The sequence below is a fragment of the Perca flavescens genome, chromosome 18 (genome assembly GCF_004354835.1).
Source record: "Perca flavescens isolate YP-PL-M2 chromosome 18, PFLA_1.0, whole genome shotgun sequence".
In the NCBI taxonomy this organism is placed as follows: Eukaryota; Metazoa; Chordata; class Actinopteri; order Perciformes; family Percidae; genus Perca; species Perca flavescens.
In genome coordinates, this window is record NC_041348.1 from 3,221,441 (window position 1) to 3,226,698 (window position 5,258).

Below are 5,258 nucleotides of genomic sequence, written 5' to 3' on the forward strand. Positions count from 1 at the left end.
CAAAATAATGGAGTAAGTAAACTGTAATCTGATTGATTTTCACATAATAACACAATAAACTCACCATACGCTACTTGCTAAGTAGACAGACACAGTTAGAAACTAGCTGGGGGATAAAGTCGAACATTTACAAAGAGGCATATTTTTCACAGGAGTTGGTGGAGATCAAAAACAGAGCTAAAAGAGTTGAGCATTCTAAATGTGTAACTTCATCTGTTTGTTAACAACTTTGCTAAACCAACTTTAGAGGATGATAATATATCAACGTTGTATTTACAGTTTGTCAAGCTGCCATTGAGAGGTTAAAATAGTCAAGTAATGCAGCTTTAAGTTTAGGCGCCTAAAACTAATTGGTGAGGTGATGGTAGTCTCGCATTGACAGACCTTCCTCCACAGCGCCAATGTGTTTTCACATTTGTCAACAAGCTCAAGCTATTCCAGACCCATCGTCAAAAGAGAGAGCTCACACATATCATCTCCTTGTTGAAGGCAAGTGGAGGAGCGGCTGAGGTCTTACAAAGGAGCACTGCACGCTCTGCAACACTGGTTGAAAATCTGCAGCAGAGTTTTGAGGACAGATTCTGCCACCTGAGTGAAAAAAGGCCACAGATCACCTTCCTCGTTAACCCTTTCACTGCTGAATCAGACTGTTTGACAGCCCCTTTAGTGACAAATATGAAGCAGCGTCCCAGTTGGAGATGACTGAATTTTGTGAGGATGACCACAGAGTTCTGGAAAACAGTGCCCACGGACTCAAGCTAATGTCAGCGTTTGCAGCAACTTATGTCTGTGAATCAGTGTTTTCTACAGTGAATCAAGTAAAGTCAAAACATCCTTCTGTTCTTAATGACACACACGTGAAAGAGCTGCTTCGAGTGGCCACAACTGAGTACAAGCCAGACCTGAAAAGGCTCGTGCATAACAAAGACTGAGTCAGTCTAGGTAAGAAAGAAACCTATAAAACGGTTCTGCTTTGTGTTATGACATTATTATGTCATTAGATCTGTAAGCCGCTGTTGTAGTGCTGATTTTTTTGGCTCTTCATGCTGGACTGGTGAGCCACCCCTCCACCAATAATATCATTTTGATTATTCGTACAATAGTTAACGTTATCTTGACTTTTATTTCCTGTTTTTCTTTTGTTTCATTGTGGTTCATGTTTCAAACAAAAAAGGAACGAAAAACAAAGATGTTAGAGATGACAAAGTTGTACTACACCTTTGCTTGTTTAACCTGAAGCCTTGAAATATCACCAGGGAGTCCCTAGGGGGCATTTCCTGCCATTGAGGCGGTCACTCAACCTTTTCCCCCCCGTGCCCCAACACAGGACATGATTTACACGGCCAACATTTATCTGTGCGTCTCAGATGGCGAAAGACAATATCCTCACAGCAAGTTCCTCGTAGGTCAGTGAGGGTCAGGGAGGGAAAGCAAGACAGACCCTATCCTTGCCAGAATTACAAAACCGATTGAGATAGGTAGGTAGTTTGGGGAATTTTTGACAGGATTCTGAACATATTACTATGAGGTAACACTTTACAATAAGGTACACAAAAAAATAGGTAGTTAATGATTAGTTACTGTTTTTGAAAGAGTAACGAATGATTAGTTACTGTTTTTCAGAAGGGTACACCCTAAAAAATGCTGGGTTATTTCATCTACCCAACCGCTGGGTTATGAAATGTTTTACCCATTATGGGTTATTTATATGGAAGTTGGGTTATTTTGTGCAACTCATGCGTTGAGTCAAAATCCATCAACCCAACATACATCGGTTGACCCAGCACTTGGGTTGTTTGTGCTTCGAACGTCATCAGATCATCACCAGAGTCCACACACCGAGCGCTTGTCACAGCAGAGAACCAGTCTGGTCATCCAACGAGGCAAATAAATAATAAAAGGTTTGTGTACACTAGCTACATGTCTAATTCACATTGTCTGTGTTGCGTTACCTATTAAAGTACTATCTTTATATTGTGAGGCTAGTTGGTTAGTTTGGCTAACAACGTAGCTAGCTAACGTTAGCCATTTAGCCGTTATCATGGAAGCATGGATAGCCTACAGCTTATCCGTTTGGTCTGAATTATATTAATGAATTAATGAAACAAGTTCATAATGCCCATGGGCATATGGTCATGTTTATTGAGTTCACCAGGCTAATTTGCCAGGTAGTTTCAAGCTAGCCAGGTGATTCGCCAGTTAACAAACTATTTAGCTAGCTAGCTAGCTAGCTAGATAGTTTACTAGCCAACAGGCTGTCAGTTAGTTGCTTTGCTAGCTATATTATTTTAACTGGCTATAAATGAACGCGCTTGTTTTTCCTGAAGCTTTTAATGTGAAATGTGAAGGCATAACAGTGTATGACTGATTAAAGTATGTAAAAACAGTGAGATAACCTGATATGTCTGACTAAATGCATTTATGTGCATTATTTATTTAAGTAATGTGGTGACCCACAATAGATAAGAACAAATGCTTATTTAAAATGGCGGCCTGGCAAACGACAAGGGCCACTTGAGTTAAGGGTTAAGAAATATATAATAAAAAGTTTGGGAACCACTGCTGTACTGTTGTACTGACACTTGTGCCCTGAAGGCTATGCTTTGAGCAGCCACAAATATTCTTGTAAAAAGGTAAAAACAATTCACATGCATGCAATTTGTCATATGAATTGTATAGGTAGAGAGGGAGGATTGTGATGCTAAATAAAATGGCTGTTATCTTCACATTGGATTACATTCTGCTGTTAGTCTGCATTGCTTTTACATGGTGATATCTGAATAGTTAATACAATAGCAATTGTATCTTTGCTTAAGCTCTTTTTGTGTTTGTTTCAGATCAATGGATAGCTTTGTCATTAACACTTTGACAGAGTGCCAGACCTTGTCGAAAGATTTAAAAGGTAAGAAATATGTTTTCCCATCCACAGCATATCAAGTCTGCATTGCTACTAAAGCCCTTTTCAGACATGAATTCTTATGAAATATAATTCCCTCCATTTTTCAATAGCTTCCATGTAATATGTCAAAGTGACTCCAATAGATGAATAGAGGCGGCCACTGGATTCCTGGAGGAAAGGCTGCGGAACGTCAGGAAGCGGCTGAGATCAACCAGCAGGTCGCAGAGCACGGTCACAGACACCACCACAAACGCCAGATGATGGCGCTCTTGTAAGGGCTCTCATACCAGGTAATTATTAAACAGAAAAATTATTTGATGAAGCAAAACATCTCCAGAGGCAGTTGCAGGGTACCGAAGGGCCCGAAAGGCTGCAGCCTCTGCCGTGAAAGAGGCAAAGCAGCGGGTGTGAGAGAAGTTTGGAGAAGACATGGAGAAGGACTTTCGGTCTGCACCAAAGTGCTTCTGGAAAACTGTTCGCCACCTCAGGAGGGGGAAGCGGGGAACCATCCAAGCTGTGTACAGTAAGGATGGGACACTGTTAACCTCAACTGAGGAGGTAATAGGGCGGTGGAAGGAGCACTTTGAGGAACTCCTGAATCCGACTAATACGCCCTCTATGTTAGAGGCAGAGCTGGAGGATAACGGGGGATTGTCGTCGATTTCCAGGCGGAAGTCACTGATGTAGTCAAACAACTCCACAGTGGCAAAGCCCCGGGGATTGATGAGATCTGTCCAGAAATGCTCAAGGCTCTGGGTGTGGAGGGGCTGTCCTGGTTGACACGCCTCTTCAACATTGCGTGGAAGTCTGGGACGGTGCCAAAGGAGTGGCAGACTGGGGTGGTGGTTCCCCTTTTTAAAAAGGGGGACCAGAGGGTGTGTGCCAATTACAGGAGTATCACACTTCTCAGCCTCCCTGGTAAAGTTTCAGGTGCTGAAAAGGAGGGTTCGGCCGATAGTCGAACCTCGGGTTGAGGAGGAACAATGCGGATTCCGTCCTGGTCGTGGAACAACGGACCAGCTCTTCACTCTCGCAAGGATCCTGGAGGGAGCCTGGGAGTATGCCCAACCGGTCTACATGTGTTTTGTGGATTTGGAGAAGGCGTATGACCGGGTCCCCCGGGAGATACTGTGGGAGGTGCTGCGGGAGTATGGGGTGATGGGGTCTCTACTCAGGGCCATCCAATCTCTGTACGACCAAAGTGAGAGCTGTGTCCGGGTTCTCGGCAGTAAGTCGGACTCATTTCAGGTGAGGGTTGGCCTCCGCCAGGGCTGCGCTTTGTCACCAATCCTGTTTGTAATATTTATGGACAGGATATCGAGGCGTAGTCGGGGTGGGGAGGGGTTGCAGTTCGGTGGGCTGGGGATCTCATCGCTGCTCTTTGCAGATGATGTGGTCCTGATGGCATCATCGGCCTGTGACCTTCAGCACTCACTGGATCGGTTCGCAACCGAGTGTGAAGCGGTTGGGATGAGGATCAGCACCTCTAAATCGGAGGCCATGGTTCTCAGCAGGAAACCGATGGAATGCCTTCTCCAGGTAGGGAATGAGTCCTTACCCCAAGTGAAGGAGTTCAAGTACCTTGGGGTTTTGTTCGTGAGTGAAGGGACAATGGAGCGGGAGATTGGTCGGAGAATCAGCGCAGCGGGTGCGGTATTACATTCAATCTATCGCACCGTTGTGACGAAAAGAGAGCTGAGCCAGAAGGCAAAGCTCTCGATCTACCGGTCAGTTTTCGTTCCTACCCTCATCTATGGTCATGAAGGCTGGGTCATGACCGAAAGAACGAGATCCAGGGTACAAGCGGCCGAAATGGGTTTCGTCAGGAGGGTGGCTGGCGTCTCCCTTAGAGATAGGGTGAGAAGCTCAGTCATCCGTGAGGAGCTCGGAGTAGAGCCGCTGCTCCTTTGCGTCAAAAGGAGCCAGCTGAGGTTGTTGGGGCATCTGGTAAGGATGCCCCCTGGGCGCCTCCCTAGGGAGGTGTTCCAGGCACGTCCAGCTGGGAGGAGGCCTCGGGGAAGACCCAGGACTAGGTGGAGGGATTATATCTCCAACCTGGCCTGGGAACGCCTCGGGATCCCCCAGTCGGAGCTGGTTAATGTTGCTCGGAAAAGGGAAGTTTGGGGTCCACTGCTGGAGCTGCTCCCCCCGCGACCCGACTTGGGATAAGCGGACGAAGATGGATGGATGGATGGAAACATCCATATTTCAGTGAATGACAACTTTCTTGTTCTTTTTTACAGAATGTACCATATCAGACGAACGTGGGTCACAGCTTAAAGAATGGTTGAGAAATAATTTTCAGCCCCTCAGCCAGATAGAGACCTACATGCCGAACACAGCAGTCTACAAGGCCAAC

At 45.6% G+C, this 5,258-nt stretch overlaps 1 long non-coding RNA gene across 1 annotated transcript; it reads left to right on the plus strand.

Moving 5' to 3' along the window:
* The first annotated feature begins 1,642 nt into the window (after nucleotides 1-1,642).
* On the plus strand, nucleotides 1,643-3,052 carry LOC114573743 (uncharacterized). Its single transcript, XR_003694937.1, has 3 exons — nucleotides 1,643-1,901; nucleotides 2,838-2,902; nucleotides 3,010-3,052. It is a non-coding gene; the product is annotated as an uncharacterized LOC114573743 (long non-coding RNA).
* Nucleotides 3,053-5,258: the final 2,206 nt, after the last annotated feature.